This window comes from Nanorana parkeri, unplaced genomic scaffold (assembly GCF_000935625.1).
Source record: "Nanorana parkeri isolate BGI_ZX_2015 unplaced genomic scaffold, ASM93562v1 scaffold1214, whole genome shotgun sequence".
NCBI lineage: Eukaryota > Metazoa > Chordata > Amphibia > Anura > Dicroglossidae > Nanorana > Nanorana parkeri.
Window position 1 is genome coordinate 428689 of NW_017307482.1, and position 20266 is coordinate 448954.

Sequence of the window (20266 nt, forward strand, 5' to 3'; positions counted from 1 at the left end):
ATGTCCTTAGCTTTCTCTCTGGCAGCCTCTGTGGGGTCTATCGTTGCCTCTGCATGGTCTATCGTTGCCTCTGCAGGGTCTCACGTGCCCTTAGCAGCCTGAGAGCCTGCACAGACCAACATAAATGATTCACATGCCCGCTGACAACACACCCGCTGACAACACACAGAGCACATCCCCTTATCGTGCGGACACCAACGCAGACCCCAGCGGGAGTCTGTAAATTCTGTGTGTGTGTGGGGAGGACCAACTTGCGTCTTTCCTAGGGCACCATAAAAACATAATACACAACTGGGGTGGACATTGTCAGTGGTATTTTGATCTTCATTCATGACATACTTATGGATGCACATTGCAAATGCTGTGCATTAAGCATTTGTGTTAGGAGTGCTACAGATACTGCAGATTTCCTGAAGTGGTCCACTCACATCGAAGACACAAGGATGCTTGGCTGAGTGCCAGTGTAAAACTTGGTCCACTTCCGTTTTCAAGCTGTTCGCGCATGTCAACAGAGAATCGTACGACTTTTGACGAACGACAATCACACACACTGTACGATAATCGTACGACTGCATGGATATTTTCAAACACGGTCAAAAGACAAAAGTCGTACGATTGTACAGTAATATCGGTCGGCCACTACATTCACATGCTACGATTGTCGTACGAAAACTCGATCGCATACGATTATCGTACGACAATCGTAAGGTGTATGGGCACCTTAAGGCACTGCTGATTCTGACTACTAGTCTAATTTTGGATTTGGAATGAGATTTGGTGAAGTCACTTCAGTGCTGTTTACTGTTCTTCTTACTGGAGAGAAATATGTACATGAGGACCTGAAGTGCAAGGATCCCCCTGCTTTTGCTTCATCCATTCTATGGATCTGTGCTTTCTCCACCTCTCCTGCTGATTGTTGAATATTGTCTTACTAGTCTTTAGATCATTCATTAAGTAGACAGCTCAAAGAAGAGAAAGCCAGCAGATAGAGAGCTTATGCTGAGCCGCAGCTGAGAAGCATCCCAACGATATTGCCTGACAGCTGGCTCTGCCCCTGTAGAGCCAGAGCCAGCCATGGCCGACTCCCCCTTTCCCCACTCCTCGCCTATCAAGATGGGCCAGCCTGACCAAATGTACGTATACATATTTTATATCTGGAAGGGCCATTGGAATACTGTAAAACACTGTTAAAGCAGGTGCTACTACAGTGCTTTACAGCGATCTTCCAAGACTCCCTCAGTGGTCATTTAGAGAATGCCTATTATTTCTCTCAGTGAATACTAGGTGTTCTGATTGGAGAAGGGGTGGTATCATGTACCTGACTGGAGACTCAGCTGAGAAGGGGGCTGCCCGTGCACCTTCCGTCCCACACCTCTGGAAGTAGTGACAGGGGATGTAAGGACAGAGTGGAGCACAGGTGCCGGTACTGGTGGCTGGCCGGTTCTTGAGGAGGCGTTGAGTGCGTTTGACCAGCTGGTGAATCGGCAGGACCAGGATGACACCGGGACCTATTGAAACCAGAGCAGACAACGGGTGTGAGGCCAACGGAGCAATGGTTGGATGTAGTTGCTCAGGGTACTGATGGGGCAATCCACCAAGTTATAGACCAGGAGGAAAGTCAGGTTCCAACTGAAGTCATACACAAGGAGCTGAATCTTGAGGTGCCGAATCACAGATCAGGAGCAGGGTCAGGAAACTTAAGCCAGGGTCATATACAGGTGATCAGAGAGCAAAGGTTCCAAATCAGAAGGAGGAAGTGGAGTCAATTGGTCACAAGCCAGGTTCATACACAGGAAGTCAGGATACTAGAACAAAGTACAGGGCACACAGGGACTAGCTGAAGGCCACTCAGCAACTTGGTCATGGCTTATTGTCTGTTTATACAGGATAGTGTGCAGACTAATGAGCGTGCACCTGTACACTAATGAGCACACTTACATACACTCATTGCTATTGCGCATAAACGTTCCTATACACGCACGTTCATGTGCTAAAGCGAGTTTTCCAGGAACTTTCAGCAATGGATTGCATGCTTGTGTGCGTACATGTTTTTGGGCAGGAGTCAATCTGCAGGTAAGTCTCTTACAGGTGGTGACACCATGGCACCACTTATCATGCAAACCGAGAACACCTAGTATTCATTGGTAAAAATACTAAGCATTTGCTGAATGACAGCTGTGCCAAGCGAGTGACTCCCTGTGTCACAGCAGACAGGAAATCTCGCAGCACAGCGGCATATAAGATCTGGAAGATTATTGTAAAGCTTTGTAGTAGCACCGGCTTTTACAGTGTTTTATGGGATCCCCGTGGCCCTTCCAAGTATAAAATATATACTTACATAGGGTCAATCTGGAACAATGTAAGTGTATATATAGATTTTTTTACCTGGAGTTCAGCTTTAGGTATTTACCCTCTTATTTCTGGTACATCTGAAAAGTTTGAAATATAAAACAGAGAGCACTGTAATAGGCCCTTTCTTTCTTTTCTTTTATATACACATATAATGTCTGTACTGTAATAAATAAATCTTCTATGAATTATAGAGACTGATGACTTTTTAATTGTGTAATTAAAAGTGATTTTTTTTATTGTTTAAAGGATTACACATGATGATTGAAGTGTGTGGACAATCCCTGTCTAAAAATCAGTTTATTACTCCTGACATGTGGAAGTTAATGAAGTCCTTTATTAGCTTTTATTATGTTACTTCCAAGAGTGATCATACTGCTCTTTTCATAATGATAACGTCCGGGATTGATTTTTCTGTTTAAATCTGCTAAATATATTTGAGTTCCATTATACATTTATTATTGGCTAACATATACAAGCTCTGTTGCTAAAATACAGTAAGGAACAAAAAGTTACACTGCCCATAGCTACAAAATTCTGCCAAATTTATTTGAAGGTAATTATTCAAACAAAATCTAACCCAAATACCTAAAGCTGCAATTAGAAAAGCTCATGCTCCTGCTGATTGAAGAGCCCTGGCTCCGCCATGATATTGCCCATTGCAACCATTCAAGTGTTTGTTTTGATTAACAGAACAAAATTATGATAGAATTTAGTAGCCAAGGTCAATATAACATTTAGTTACTTACTGTATTTTATCAGCAAATTTATACCATGTTAGCTAAAAATGAAAGTATAAAGTATGGATTTATAGCAGATCTGTGGTCAGAAAATGAAATGAATATCCCAATAAAATATAACATTTAAAAAAAAGGATTTTCTACTATACACACCTTCAGTCGTGAGCTGTCCCACATTCTTTTTGGCCACTAGATGCCCTCAGACTTTTGAGTTGAAAGACAGCCAACATCATTCAACCCACTTCCTCTGAGCCCAGGCTGTGCAGCCTGTGACTGGACAGTGAAGCGGAAGCAGCACAGTGATGAGCTCATCTCTCTGTCACTCTGCCCTCTACTCCTATAGAGTGTTAGTTAGGCCCGAAGCAAAAAAATAAAAAACAGGCGGAGGGCTTTCATGACTATGTGAAGAGGGGATACAAGGAATAAAGAGTTAAATAAGGGACGGGTTAACAGGGCAGGGTCACTTACCATTTGGTCAAGTTCAAAGTTCGGGCGGAGCCTTTGTGGTGGTCTGGGGAGGAGGGTCTCACTGGCTTTAGTCGGAGATCGTTGGATGAGGAGAGAACTTCCCACCCACCCTGTTATTGGGTTTGGAGGCTGTTGTCTGTCATAGCAGTGTTTGGGGTCTTTTGAAGGCGGAAACAAAGAGGTGATGGTGGTTATTGTTTGGGGACCTGTCTTGGTATGGGTCCTCAAGTCATGGTGATATATACTGGTCCAACGGGTAATTCAGATATGGATTGTGTATGCAGTCAATGTACAGGTTGTCCCCGAGGCGGTGTGGTGCGGCTGGGGGCCTAACATAGTTTAGGATTTCCGCAGAGACATCATATCTGTTAATAATTTTGGCCTTCAAAAGACCTTTGAAACCTCATGCTTGAATTTACTGTTCTGTCATGTTTATTATTTGTATAATAAAAGGCTGTTATGGCCATTTAACTCCATCAAAGGTGTAGTCTGGTTATTTGGATGAAGTGGGGAGTTGGTGGTTCCAGCAGGTTGTTTTGCATCAAGGGAATTGGGACATTTCTACATTCGACATGTCTTGTCAGCACATGAACTGATTGGTTCATTGTGCTGCTTCTCCCAGGTCTGCTGTACAATGGGCTGCAATAATGCTAATCAGATACATACACTGCTTGCTCAAAAAAAGAATATTGAGCATGTATTAATCAATACAGAATCACATTATTATGTGTCTTTTATATTTGCCTATAATTCAGCTTTAACCCATTCCAAGATTTTTTTTAGTATTAAAGGGTTTCTAAACCCTACTAGCAAGCAGTAGATATATGCAAAAAGTTTTTTCTTAAAAACAAAAACGCTTTAACAGCGGTTTTAACTTACCTGTGTCTTCCCCGCGTGCCCCTGTCCGAAAATGTGAAACTGCACGGGCAGCCGCAAAGCATCTTGGGGCAGGCGCATGCGCAGTTCACATTTTCGGCCGGGACGTGAGGAAAGACACAAGGTAAGTCTATGGACACGTGCACCCGCATGAGGACACCGTGGGAGAGTACGTGCCAACAAGCTCAGAGGAGTCAGCGCTGGATCGGAGATTCGCCACATCGCTGCAGAGAAGGCTGAAAACTGCAGGAAAGAAGAAGATGATCGGATTAAGAGACCTCATTTAAGGTAAGTGCTTTAATTAACGTTGGGGTGAGGGAAAAAATTATTTGCCTTTAATGTCACTTTAAAGCTGAACTTCAGGGAAAAATACACTTGCAGTGGGGTTCTCCCTGTCTTACATGAGATAAATTTGGCCAAACAGTGTGTGTATGGTCAGCTTAAACCTTAATTAATATGCTTTGAGATGGTTTGCAATCATTTCTTGTACCTTTGATCCCATGTCACTGAGACAGGAAGTGAGGGGAACTTCCCCAGTGGGAAACAGACAGCAGTAGAAAACCAGAGAGAGGTTGTAAAGTTGGCCATGCACTAAACGGGGTAGATGGGAATCTCCCCAGCTGGTGTGCTGCTGTCAGAATACCTGAACAGTGACTGCAGCTTTGGTCAGCAGTATGTTACCAAATGGTAGTAAACCTGTCCTGTCTTGTGTTGGGCTATGCCATAATGTGCATATATGCACAGCATACTTGCACATTATGGGACACTTACCTTTCAAGTGTACCCTTCTCAAGCGATGTGTGATGAATCTTCTGTCCCACTGCCATCTCTGCTGCCACCATTTCTGGGTTCCTCGGGAACCTTTTTCAGCCATTGGGTGGCCACTCATGACTGCAAAATCAGTCCCCAGAGCATCTTGGAGATCATATAAATGGGCTGAGTGTGTACCCTGCACAGTGCATGCATATCGGGGAAAGAGGGAAAACTTTTTTTGGCAGAACAGACTTTGTAGGTCAGCCAAGAATCCCTACCTTCCAGCGATTTTTGATTTTGATCACTTTACTTCTACTTTAACCCTTCCTAGACCTGTCCAAACCAAGAACACATTTTGACTGAAATTGAGCTTTGAAGTGTAACAGTAACAAATAACTTCAGATTTACCTTAGTAAACGCTCAAACTTTATTTTGCTAATGAATCCAGATCAAGCAAATATACATCGCCCAGGAGAGTGTTTCTTTTCATTTTTGCTCAAGCACTTATAGCCATCATGTTTCCGAATAGCTCCAAATCTCTCAGCTCAGCTTCCCTGAACTTCCTGTCCAATAGAAGATCACAGGGGACACAGCAGACTCCAGCAGCCGTCCACCTACTAGCTTGGAGAAGGGAAGAGGGAGGAGTGGCGAGCGAAACCGCTTACTGGCCGGCCGTTGTAATTAAACTTCTTGAATGTGAGTTGGGTTTTTTTTAAACATCCTCGCCCGTCCCACTTGTGCGCACCACTGGGTGGCGCACACGAGTGGGAAAATTGCTCAAATTGTAAACAGCCAGCGATGGCTGCTAACATTCAAGCGGTCCAGCGGCTATGGACCCGCTGGATCACTTGTATTATGCATGTTGGTGTGCACCCCCCTCCACCACCGCCGATCCTAAACTCCGCTGTGACCGGTGCGGGCCTGGGACCCACGCGACGGCTCTGTCACCAAAGATCAGAAAAAGATCATCACACGATCTCCCTCTGATCTCCCCGCCGGCCTCTGAATGTAGGAAGTGATGTATATTACATCACTTTCGCATTCAGCTGTCATTCTCCGGCTTCTGTAGCTGGGGAGAAGCTGGTGAAGTACGTCTCTGCTTCATCAGATTCTTTGGGGGTCCCTAGGTGACATTAGGGGTCTTAGAGACCCCTGATGTCTCCATAAAGAGGACCACCTGTGTGTGTAAATTGGCTACCACATAGGGGGCTTCTTATCTCCCTGTGTGATAGCAAAAAAGTTAAGTGAAAAAAAAGTTTTAAAAAAATTACGTTCCAAAACAAATAATTAAAGTCACATATTAAAAAAAAATGTTTTAAACCAACACAAAAGTCCATTGTCCCCACATACACACACATTACCATAGGCGTGGAAACGGAAGTTGTATTACCATATGCTTGAGAACTGAAGCTGCATTATCATAGGCTTAAGAACTGAAGCTCCATTACCATAGGCTTGAGAACTGAAGCTGCATTATCATAGGCTTGAGATCGGAAGCTCCATTACCATAGGCTTGAGAACTGAAGCTGCATTATCATAGCCTTGAGATCTGAAGCTCCATTACCATGGGCTTGAGAACTGAAGCTCCATTACCATAGGCTTGAGGTCTGAAGCTCCATTACCAAAGGCTTAAGAACTGAAGCTCCATTACCGTAGGCGTGAGATCTGAAGCTCCATTACCGTAGGCTTGAGAACCGAAGCTGCATTACAATAGGATGGAGATCTGAAGCTGCATTACCATAGGCATGAGAACTGAAGCTGCATTACCATAGGCATGAGAACTGAAGCTGCATTACCATAGGCTTGAGAACTGAAGTTGCTCAAAGTCAATAGTTGGCAACAACTGAAGGTCAGAGAAAAAAAGTAATGGTACAAAAACCTAAGCTAAAAAATCTAAGGATAAATGAAGCTTGTGTCCACCTATGGTACTCAAGTAATAATAAAGCAAAGGGTTACACAGGTTTAAGACAATATATTGTGTAATGAAAGGTATTAAACTATTTAAAGTTTGAGGACATCCAGTAACGTACATGACCCTATCTTTGTGAAGTCCCTCCTTCTACTTTCAGTAACCAGGCAAAGCCAAAACCCCTGCCAGGCTGGTATTACAGATTACAGTAATCGTGCAGCCTGTGGGTGTTGTTCCCACTTGTCAAACATTTTCGTGAACAGTATTCTTAGCTCCACGCACAGCACCTCCTTTAATAATTCTCCTGGGAGTGTCACTCAGAAAGAACCTGTTGGTCTACAACCCAAATTGTGGTGCTTCACTTGGAAAGGGCTTCCCAGGAAGGAAGAGCAGTCAGCACTAAATGGTTACACAAATCTACTTAGATGAGCACTGATTGCTGTCACTGCATCTATCACCTGCAGCAGGTAAGAACCTCAACGGCATCTGAAAAGATAACACATGCTGCCACCTGTCACCTTTCAAAGTGCTTTAACCTGAGTGTCTTCTTTCCTGGAGCGTCAATGATATGTTTAGTCTATTGTATACTTTCCTATGCACAATGTGTATCCTGTAGATTACTTTTTATAGGAGAGGATAGTTACTCTCCTTGGACCAATTATTATGGAGATCTCCTGATTTGTCATTGTTGTTGGCACCTGGTACAATACACTTTCAATGTCTGTCATATCTGATGAGGTTCTGAATAACACTAATGAAATCGAATGTAATGAAAATCTCTGGAATGTTTTTGTAGCCTAGTTTAAATTTCACCTTAACAAATGCGGTTTGTCCTTGACATCCTTGGCAAAGGCTGGATCTTCATTTTCACTTGTTTTGAACTTTGTGTTTATTATAGTGGTTGAATTTAATGGATATCAACTTTATTAACTATATATTGAACTATGCATTCAATACAGTATATTATACGAGATAGGATAGAAGATGATATGATATGACTGGGATGGTTCTTGTAACAATGGAAAACTCTTTGGCAGCCTCTCAGTTTTGTCGGCAGTCTATGTAATGTCAACAGTTTATAGCAGTCTCTCTACTGACCGCTTTTTATTGATGGTTCCTTCCAGGCGAAATACAGAGATGTCTCTGGGCATCACTGTTATTAGTCCTTCAGTCTTTACTACATTGCCCTAAGTCCTGAAAAAGAGGATGTGTTTGCCTGAAACATGTTGGCAATTTTATTACTTTGTTGGTTAGGCATCCATTTTTCCAGTCTTTTGGGTCTCATTTGTGGGGTACCTGGTGTTTTTGGAGCTACCTAACCATAGCCAGTGAGCTTTTCACAAGCCTCTAGAAACCTGGTCTGCCATAAGACCAGCAAAAATTCCCAGTACCTCTGAAATCTTTTTTCTTTTGGGGTTGGTTTCTTTAATATGGGCATTCTCCAACAGTCTGTCACACTTTTGCAATCCCGTTGTTTGGCCAGCTTCTGTAACCAAACTGTCTTATGTGATGGGGCATTGCTCTTATGTTAACATGGCAGCAGTAAAATAAGGTTTCTGGCATAGTTGTGGGTACAATCTTTTCAAGTCAGGCTGTAGGTACAAGCAAATTACCGGTCACAGGTTGTCGTTGGCTGCAAATATGTAGAATTGGACCTGTCTAGGACCATAGAACCTGAGTTGGAACAGGGGGTTCTTATCAACCAAAGGATAGGTACACCAGATCAAACACAAGCCTCATTGGAGAAAAGTAACCTGGGGCTAAAATGGATTGGTCACCTGTCCCAACCAATCAGGTCTCATTCTCTAAGATGGTAAAACAGTGAGTTTTACTGGCCTCTGTGGACAACATCTTTATTGATATGTCCAGAGATGATCATGGATGGGGTACTTATAATCTAAGAGAGCTTTGTGACATAGATATAAGTGACATAAGAAGCCTCTGTCTTTTCCCCCATTAGTGAATGAGCATAATAGGTCAATAATTCCACTGAGCACAATTATCAGATTGTTATAGAACAATACAACTATTTCTGCATAGAGCTATATTTAGAGGTCATGCTGACCTACGCACATTTGAATGATGGCATCCTTCTGGCAGTAAATGCAGTCCTACATCGGTGAAAGAATGCCATAAATCAGGGGTAGTGAATTAAAATTGAAGGAGATCCAGTGAGTACAATTATCATCGAACAGAGATCTGAATCGCGGTCCACTATTTAGTGATGCCCGTCATAGATTGTCAAATACCTTTTCAGAATGTAATATGAGTACAGTATGCATGTGCTGCGCTTTAAAGAGAAAAGGAGGGGAACTTATCAAACGAAATTGAGCAGACAAAATCTGGAGCAGTTGCCCAGGGCAACCAATCAGCTTCTCTCTTCAATTTGTTTAGTTACATATTTACATAGTATTTCAGGTTGAATAAAGACACTGGTCCATCAAGTTCAACCTTTGTGTGCATGTATGTGATTGTGCATTTGTGTGTGTGTGTATAAATCCCTGTGTGGTCTAGTTTTGAAGAGTACCTGTACCCTTATATGTTGTGGTCTCTACGGAAGGTATCTAAATGTTTTTTAAATGGTTCAATATTCTTTGCTGATACCACTGCTTGTGGCAACGAGTTCCAGATTTTAACCGCTGCGCCCCTTGTGGTTAAATCTTTTCTCCACCAGTTTTAGGTGGTGGCCTCTAGTCCTTGTTACAGAGGCCTCTAGTCCTTGTTACGATTTGAAAATGATAGAGAAGCTGATTGGTTGTCAGACACAGCTGCTCCAGATTTTGTCTGCTCCTGTTTTGATAAATTCCCCTCAATATGTTGTGAAGGATGTGGGAATGTGCCCTTGTTGGCTTATCCAATGAACAGCACTAGGAGCAATCACAGTGTGCAGTAGTAATCCACAGCAACCAATCAAAACATACTTTACAGAATTCTAATCAATACCAGCCGAATTCTGATTGGTTGCTATGACAAATTGCACTTTTTTGAAGGTCGGAGAGTTTCTGTGTGACTTGGGTATTGGAGAACTGTTATTTTGCATAGTAGCCATTCGTCCACTGCACGCTAAGTAGACAAAATGGTATTTGTGTATATGTAGCACAGAACCCAACTGTCCCTGATTTTGAGGGACTATCCCTCTTTTGGAATTGTCTATCCCCTTTGCTTCCTCAAAAGTCCCTGTTGGATGTGATATACAGATCTGTATACATAAATGTACAGTTTAACCGGCAAATGTATTTATATTGGACCAAACCTTTCACCAAATAAAAATGCTAACTAGTATAAAGGAAATGCAATGCTGAAAAGCATCATTCGGCTTCACATCTGCACCTGTCCCTCCTGAGAGTCCTGCTCTCAGGAGGGACAGGTGCAGCCTGTAACTACGTGTAGCTGCCTGTACATCCCTATGACAGGACACGGCTGTACGCCGTAGATCCAGGTGCATGCTCTTGGATGCAGACTGTCTGACCTCTAAAGATGTGCAGGTTTGGGTCAGCGTGTAGCCGAGTCCTGTCACTCAATTACAGGCTGCACCTGTCCATCCCGGAAGTAGGTCTCTGCATGGGTGTGCACGCCTGTGTGAATGAGACATTCAGCCCTGGTTCACACCTAGGCGCCACCGTTTTTGCAGGTTTGTACTCGCGGTAGCAGCATGCGGTTATTTGCGTGTTTTTCTATGCGCGTTTTAACATGCGTACGTAAAGACGTGCGTTTTGATTGGCAGCTCCTAAACCATTGTGGGTAATGGAAGAACACGCGTATAAACGCGCAAACACGCTCACGAAAAATTAGCAAAATTCTTCTGTAGCACGTTTTTGGGCATTTCCAATGAAGTCTTTGGGGAGGAAAAGCGTTTTGAACTGCCCAAAGAAGCTCCTGTACCTGCTCAGGTGTGAACCAGGGCCATTTAAAATCATGGCATTTCTTGTGTAGGGCAGTTAAAAGCGCTTTTGGAACTGCTCAAAAACGACTAGGTGTGAACCAGGGCTAAATGTAACTGGTTTTACAGAATACACGGTAACCATTGCTGTTTGTTTGAACCTTGTGCCTCCTACACGTTTTACAACAATTAATTGCAGGTGCCACATCCCAGCTGCAGAATCTGATTTCTAAAGTAGGTTATTAGTCAGTTCTACATAAAGGTGCCCATACACTGCACGATTATCGTACGATAATCGTATGCGATCGGGTTTTCGTACGATAATCGAGCAGTGTGAACGGAGACGTGCGACCGTTTCTACTGTACGGTCGCACGTCTTCTGTCGAACCAGCATGTTCGAAAACCAGCCGGGAATCGTACGATTCTCGGCTGGTTAGAACGGTGCTCGGAAGATAAATGCTGAACGGGCCGGTGTGCGCACGCGCACACTGCCCGTTCAGCATTGCGGTCATCGGAAGCCCGCCCCTCAGGGGGGCGGGCTTGCGATGATCGAGAGTGCGATCTGCCTGTCCAAGATAGGCAGATCGTACGTTTTTTTAATCCCTTTACAACCATCGCAAGACTAAAGTCTTGCGATGGTTGTAGAGTGTATAACCACCTTAACAGATACAAACACGCAAATCAGTTACTGTGTCTTGTGCAATGGAACCTCACGGCGCTGATTTGCAATCAACCGGTTACAGTTGTTAGGGCTTTGTTATGCACAGCAGGTCTTATGGGCCAGTGCCTAGGACAGCAGGGTAACACCAAACCTCGACATTTACCTGCTGTGATCTTTTTTTTTCATAACTTCTTTCCATTTTCTGGCCTATTCTGGACACATATGGCTAAATTCAACAAGAGACCTCTCACACCTATGTACCCTGCTCGACCAGCACCATTTTTATGTTTCCCCTATGGCGATAACTGGCTCTGAAATACATGCTATAGAAAAAAATACGTAATCAAATGAACAAAAATGATTTTCTTCTATTTTGACCAGTGTAGGTTTAAAAGAAGTACTTTACTGTAGATAATAAGTGCGCATTTTTTTTAAAACATTTTTTTGTGACACTGGAAATAATTAGCAAACAAACTGAATTTAAACAAAACAAAAAGTTGAATTATCAATGATGAAAATATAGAAAAAAAAAATAAAAATAGTTAAGGGGAGAAGGGAGCAAAAAGTGAATTAGTGCTGATTAGGGTTAATTAAGAGTTAAAAAGGGATTATAGAGGCACATATTTTTGTCTTGTAAGGTTGCTTTCGCTGATGTCATATGTAGATCAAACATTGTCCCTTTGATCTACATACAAATGAAACAGTAAATACCATGTAACAATATTGTCGCTACATTGCATTTCTTAGGCACCGTTCACACCATCCTCAGTGCGTTCCGGCCTGATTGTGGCTGGAATGCACTGGATCGCATTGCAGCCGCCTCAGTTTGTTTTGGGGCGGGACGGGGGTGGCGGTGCGTTGAAGTGAATGGCACTTTGGCCGCACGGGAATGCCTGCGGTCCGGTCAGAAAAAATGCTGCAAGCACTATTTTTTCTGACCGGACCGCAGGAATTGATGTGCCTTGCGCTCCCGTGCGGCTGATCGCGTTGTGGCTGGAGAGCGTGCCTACAGTGCCATTCACTTCAATGTGGATGGTGTGAACGAGTCCTTATTATTACTTGGAAACACTATTTGTGTCATCTTACAGCCACTCATGTAATACAAAGCAAGCGTCAGCTATCTTTTTGACAGCCAGGATTTCCCAGTAATAGCAGTATACCGTGCGGTGGCGAGGTACAAGGATCAGGCACTCATTTGTGGTGAAACTACAAATCTCTTGTGTCTGACAGCCACAGACATCACTCCCAGAGGCAGTGGCATGATGGCATTCGTAGTTTCACCAGAGCTGGAGTGCCAAGGCTGCCTACCCTTGGCATAGGAGAAGCCCTAGACATTTTATTGAATTGTTTGGGTGTATCTCCAATCAGGGCAGCCATCAGGGGGGTACGGCCGAAACTCATGTAAGGGGCCCGGGCAGCCTGGGGGGGCCCGTCCGGGTCCCTTACATGACTATCGGCCGATGGTGAAGGGCGAGGAGGTGGAGGCCTGGCCCTAGCAGCGGCTTTGAGACAAGCTAGGGCCCCATCAGCGACGCTGCTTATCTTATGTTGGACTGGCTGGAAGTGACGTCACATCTAGCTGGTCCAGCGGCAGACGAGGCCATGTGTGCAGGTAAGAGGAGCTAGGATGGAAAGGAGGGAGGAGAGGGATGCAGCCCTGACCAGCCCACCTGAGACCCCTTCAGAGCCCACCATAGACAGTCTCAGATGGGCTGTGCAGCATCCATGGTGGGCTCTGCAGGGTCACTCTCAGGTGGGTCCTGTGTCCAGCGCGTCACTAAGCCCTGCGTCCAGCACGTCACTAAGCCCTGCGTCCAGCGCGTCACTAAGCCCTGCGTCCAGCGGCTCGGGGGGGCCCGGCCTAAAGCCGCGTAAGGGGCCCCAAAATTTCTGATGGCTGCCCTGTCTCCAATGCCTAAGGTGCAGATAGAAGTGATTAAGAAGAATTCAAAGACTCATAGTTTAGAAAACTGTCTCTCTCTTTTTTGTTGGTCTGTACAGGTAAAAAGCATCTGTGAATATTGAAGCTGAACTCCAGGCAAAAAGCTAAATACAGAGTGGAGATATGTTTATGGGAGCTTGTCCATCCAGTACAAAGATTCACCCAGCAATGCTGTACAGCAAAGCCAGATGGAAGACACCACTTTCTCTTTTACAGGTTTAGACTGTAAAAGAAATACACCATTCAGCCATATCATTATGACCACTCACCTAATGTTGAGTAGGTCCCCTTTTGCCGTCAAAACAGCCCTGACCTGTCTGGACATGGACTCCACTAGACCTCTGAAGGTATGCTGTGGTATCTGGCACAAAGCCGTCAGTAGCACATCCTTTAAGTCCTGTAAGTTGTGAGGTGGGCCTTCATGGATTGGACTTGTTTTTCCAGCACATCCCACAGATACTCGATTGGATTGGGATCTGGAGAGTTTGGCGGTCAAGTCAACACCTCTAACTCATTGTTGTGTTCCTCAAATCATTCTCGAACCATTTTTGTAGTCTGGCAGGGGTAGGGCACATTATCCTGCAGAAAGAGTCCACTTTATTCAGACACCTTTCTATCAGAACCCCAGCAATATGAGCTACAGCAGCACCTCTATTGGATTGGACTACACGGGCAAGCCTTCGCTCCCCACATGCATCAATGAGCCATGGCCGCACATGACCCTGTTGCCAGTTCACCGGTTTTCCTTCCTTGGACCACTTTTAGTTGGTCCTGACCACTGCAGACTGGGAACATTCCACAAGAGCTGCAGTTTTGGAGTTGCTCTGACCCAGTCATCTAGCCATCTCAATTTGGTCCTTGTCAAAGTCGCTGAAATCCTTACACTTTCACATTTTTTCTGCCTCCAGCACATCAACTTCAGGGACAAAATGTTCACCTGCTGCCTAATATATCTTACCCACTTCCAGGTGCCATTGTAATGAGATAATCAATGTTATTGACTTTATCTCTCAGTGGTCATAATGTAATAGCTGATTGGTGTGGAGTGGTGCCCTTTCTCCACTTCCAGCCAGCTAACTGGTCAGTAGAAGGGTAGCCATAGATAGATGGATCATCTCTGTGCTCATTCTGCTCCTTCCTCCTATCAGCACATTTGCATGCAGTACAGCTGGCTGGATTCTAGTCCTGCACCTCGCTTTCCCAGTTTAAAGGAGAACTATGGGGTTAGGGCTTTTCCCCATAGTTCTCCTAAGGGTAACGGGAGGACACAAACTAGCGTCCTCCCGTCAACCAAAGCTCAGTATACCGCGAGCTACAGATCCACCCAGCTGCGTGAGTCAGCGCTGGAGGACAGGGGGGGGGGAGGGGGAATCCCTGCAGGGAGCCGTGAGTGACAGTCACGGCTCTCTGCAGGGACAGGATCGAGAAGGGAGCGAGCGGCAGTATGCGTTCGCTCACTTCCCGATCTATTGAGCCGACCTGTGACAGTTTCATTGTCATAGGTTGGCTAGAACTATGAGGCTGAGTGATTTTCACTCACCTCATAGTTCTCCTTTAAGTACTGCTATACAGGAAACTGCAGAAGGCTGATAAGTAAGGGATAGGCATGGGGCTTATTACAAAGAAACTCGGACTGCGTTACAAGTATGCTGGGGAGGCAGTCTCCTCCTAACAGTCAGGGAGCAATGGTGGTGTACTGTGGTGTTCACTTGAATAAAATGAAGTTTCATTCATATTTCTGTATAGTTTCTAATTGTTCCTCATTTGGAGGGACTGTCCGTATTTCAGAACCAAATCTCTCTGGCCTTCTTTCTTCTCAATTATCCTATTGGTATAGTACACGTATCCTTTCATCCAATCGAAATGATTATATTTTCTATTTTGAAAGGCCAGTGTAAAGAAAACCTAGAATGGGGGAACAGGGCTCTAGTTCACACCACAGCGTTCAGTTACAGAGCATGTGGAAAAACGGCAGCATTATTTTTTTGGCTCTGGAACGCACCAAAACGCATGCAAACGCATCAAAAACACATGCAAACGTCCTGGAACGCACTGGACTACTCCTAAAAGCCAGTTATAGGCCAAAAAAAAACGGACCGGAACGTGTCAAAATGCAGAAACTCATGCAGATCTTGTCCAGATTTGGTGTGAACAAGCCTTTACCGCTATTTTGACACATTCCGGTGCGTTTTTTTCCCCAATTTTTTTTGCATAAAATTGACTTTCAGGTGCGGTCCAGTTCAGTCCAGTGTGTTCCAACACCAGAGCGTGGCAAAATCACGGCAAAAATACACTGCACTGCGTTTGCAGATCTGCTCCAGACATGGAGTGAACATAGCCTCATTTTGCTGCTTTTTTTTTTCTTGCTTAAAATGGGCTTTCAGGTGCAGTCCAGTGCCCTTCAATGTGTTCCAGTGTGTTTGCATGCATTTGTATGTGTTTTTGATGCGTTTTCATGTATTCCAGACCAGAGAAAATGAGACAAGCAGTATTTTTTTTTGTTTGGACCAAAAGGACTGCACTGGTGTGCACAGAGGCCAGAAATACCATAGGGACACATTCCCATTGCTGGAACAAACTGTTCTGGTCTGGACATGATCCGGACATGGTGTGAAGAAGCCCTCAGGGCTTCTTCACACCATATAGAGTGCGTTCCAGCGCATAGTAACTCCCCCTGCGTTCTGGGGCGGGAGTGGGTGTGGCGGTGCATTGAAGTCGTTGGCACCAAAGCACGCCCCCCCTCCCCGCAGTGAGAACGCCCACACCGGAACGTGGGCACAACAATGCCCATGTGATCTGAAAAAATAGTGCATACAGCATTGTTGTGCCCACGTTATGGTGCGGGCGATCGCACTGCGGGAAGAGGGCAAGGCTGTGGTGCCACTTAGCCTGCGTGGCAAATTGATGAGCTCCAGCCTGTGTGGCAAGTGTGTAAGATACAGTTTGTGTGGCAAACTTTTTGTTAATCAGGGAGTTAGGTGCTTGGGGCAGAACAAGGTGGCTCCTAGCTTATAGCCAGGTACGAGTACTCGCCCAAATAGTATCGGCACCAACACTGAAACTAGTATCGATATCGGTGCATCCCTAATAAAAATCATAATAGTTTAATATGCAAATATTAAAAGTGGGTAGAGCATATTGATTGTACACCCCATTAACACCCATCATATCATAACAATAAACCTAAATAAAGTAAACACACAGAAAAGATTGTGGAGAAAACTATAGGGCGCAGCCTCTTTATTGGGTTTTTATCCATTTTAACCATGAAATAGACTTTAACTTTTAATACCAAAAAGAACCATTAACAGACCACCAAGCTTAGTCTTCAAGACTCGAGCAGCAATAATTTACATCAACCAAATTGCAATTTACCAACCGCTGTCTACCCACAAAGTTGGCGACATTACCCCATAAAGACTGACAGTGATAAGGGAAAATAGAGGAAATTGGAGAGTGGGGGCAGGGGAGCAGGAAGGCTGAAGATAATCCAGAGGTGAGTCCAGCTGCCAGTTCAGAGATAACTGCTGACCCCGCCTAGTGACAGGTGTGACTATTGAGGTGAAAGGTTACACTCATTGGCCAGCTGTTTTCCCGCCAAGACTGAGCCGATAGCAGCACGTGAGAGAAGGGGGGACCTGGCAGCATACATGATCCCGCTGGGTCAATACCCCCTCCTCTCTTTGCCAGCCTCCATCACCAAGATGGCCAGTGACGTACGTCACCGCACATGCATGATGATGTCACACCTCGGATGTCATAATGCAAACGCAACAGCCCCACAAGGTGACACCCACCCTGGTGCCACGGCTAACTGCGGTACATCTTCCTAGCAACAGCAGGCAGCCTGTAACCTGACAGACAAAGCAGAAATAACCAGCAAAGCAGCTCCAGAGAGACATGTACATGATAGTGACCGCAGTCCTCTATAAACAATACATTTAATTTTAACAACACATGGGTGATAGGTATGACAGTCACATGGAGCCACTTTCTTAGTTTTTTTCGTTCGTGGCCCCAAAAATTCTGGGGGTGAATGTGAGTGAGGGCTGTTTGGGAAGCAAGGAATAATAGCTTCCCAAGACTAAACAAGCATTTAACCTTTGATCTCTGGGGCAGGGAAGGCACAAACTACAGAAATGTTGTAGCTAACTGGAATTTATGTATTTTATTTAGAGCTGGCCAAAATAAATTAACCTGTGTACAAAACCACTATACATTTTTTTAAATGATTCCGTGCACCAGGCAGCAGGCCAACATGTAATAGTGTAATATAGTAGTAATTAGCACCCGCAGCAGGCTTACTTTGTCTTATGTCTATTTATGACATCTGCTGACTATAGAGGAGAAATTGTCACTAGACATAAACACGGGAGGAGTTGAGGGCCAGTTCCTAGATATGGTGTTGGACGTAGGTGCTGAATGATTGAATCTCCAAACATATTATTATCCTTCCACTGTTTCATTGTGGTAATCAGGACTCCTCCAGCACATTTTATACATCTCATCATTTTTATAAGTACAATGTGCAATTTTAGTAAGTCATTTCCTTGTCTGTTTTATGGAGTCTATACACAGGGCCGGATTTCCTCTCTCTGCTGCCTCGAGGCCGGGCCTTGGTTGGCCTTGTTGGAAATCCGGCCCTGTCTATACATCGCCTTGCCCAATGTCTCCCTTCCCTGATAAGAAAGAAAACTATCTGCCAAGATTCTGGATGCTTTCTGAATACTTTATAAGGAATGACTGGCTTCTAGACCTGCTCTTTTCTAGGTCTATGGGCATTATATGTGTGCTCCAGTCCAAATGCCTAGTGAATCATTAAATGGCCAAAAACTAAAACTAAATATGTATTTCTGTATTGAATTTCCATGCGTTCTACCCCACTCTTAATAAGCATATCCATTTAGAAGTTTGTAAACTTAGCTATTGAAGATGCTCATAGGATGTACAGTACTTCTACAATGCACTGACACAATTTCACTCATCCTTGTGCATATACACTTCCTTGTATCACACCTCTCACAAAGCCTGCCTTCTGAACTACAACTCAATGTGTGAACAATGTAACATCATCATTGCTTGCTGGAAGCAAGGCATGATGCGAAATGTACTTCCCGAGAAGTCAAGATTATATCACATCAAGCAGCAGGGAAAGAGACGCAAAGCACACTGGGAATCCAGGAAGTTGTTGGAAGTGATGGGCAGACAGAAGGCAGCACTCATTATATAAAAGGGATTTTATCAACAACAACTCTAGTGTGTATTCCTATTACAATGCTGATGTTATCACAGGATAGGATGTGCTGGGACTTTGGAGCATTTCTTAACGTTTTTTCAGTCACTGTTCCCTTTTAAAAGTATTGAAAATTAAAAGTCAGCAATCTCCCATTAAAAGCCTCCTTTCACATCAGGAGACCCCTTCACATCAGATGTCTTGGTTCTCCTTCACATCAGTGTCCTACCATCCAACCATCTGCAGGAGCATGGCAGTGGGCAGAGCAGGCCTGGTGAACTTTTTTGAATCCCATCTTAAATTAGCATCCTTCAATTCCATGGTGCTGGCGGCCTGGCTGCACCATCCGAAGGTATGATGCTATGCGAAAATTTCAAGGCAGCCCAGATGAAGCCAGAAGGCACCCCAGGGTTCCATGGCACCCTGGTTGAGAAAGGATGCTTTAGAACGCCTTTAAATGTGTACAGAGGGTGCAGCAGCCACATACAAAATATAAGAAATGTTAGTTATAAGGTATTTTTCACAACCACTCATTAAGGTGCCCATACACTGCTCGATTCTCGTACGAGAATCGCGGGAAATCCCGCGATCGTACGAGAATCGAGCAGTGTGAACGAAGACGTGCGACCGTTTCTACTGTACGGTCGCACGTCTTTTGTCGAACCAGCATGCTCGAAAACCCGCAGAGAATCGTACGATTGTCGGCGGGTTTCTTGCCTGCTCGTTCGACAGCTGCGGAACGGGCCGGTGTGCGCACGCGCACACTGCCCGTTCTGCATTGCGGTCATCGGAAGCTCGCCCTTCAGTGGGGCGGGCTTTTGATGATCGCAAGTACGATCTGCCTGTCCAAGATGGGCAGATCATACAAGCTTTTAATAAGCTTACGACCATCGCAAGACAAAAGTCTTGCGATGGTCGTAAGGTGTATGGGCACCTTTACATTCAGGCCTGCCTTGAAAATGTGATTGGTGGTACAGAAAGCAGAAAAAAGGAAGTCACACAGCACAGGCTTCAGGAAAATACCCAGTCAACCCTTTCCTTGGATTATAGCTCTAATGGATTACATGAAACTCAGTTTAAAATAGATGCAAACCCTAACTGGATTACATTTAGTTTGCTAAAGCACTGTGTATCATATGCAACTGCCATGTTTTTTTTTCTGTTAATAAAAAAATCTGTTTTCACTTTTATATGCTTTTTTGCTCAGTGCTGCTAATCTCCTCTAGACTTTTTCAGCCACTTGCTGTCTAAATACACACACTACATAGTTGGCTGCACATCATCACAGGAGGGTTTCCTGCTTAATGTGTGTCAGCATGGCAGATTTGGGTACCTGGCATGGCAGCTGGTTGGGTACCTGCAAGATGCCTCACAGGTTTTTAAACATGTTCAAATATAATTGTAAACATGAGACATTCAATATTAATTTACATTTGCCTGTTAAAAATGAACTAT

General features: G+C 44.4%; 1 protein-coding gene across 1 annotated transcript in view; it reads left to right on the forward strand.

Moving 5' to 3' along the window:
• The first annotated feature begins 7489 nt into the window (after positions 1 to 7489).
• The window catches only part of OTOP2 (otopetrin 2), a 41984-nt gene continuing 29207 nt past the window's right edge, over positions 7490 to 20266 (forward strand). The window contains exon 1 of the mRNA XM_018568587.1: positions 7490 to 7562. The gene's annotated coding sequence lies outside the window, so the exon portion shown is untranslated. The remainder of the gene's footprint in view (positions 7563 to 20266) is intronic.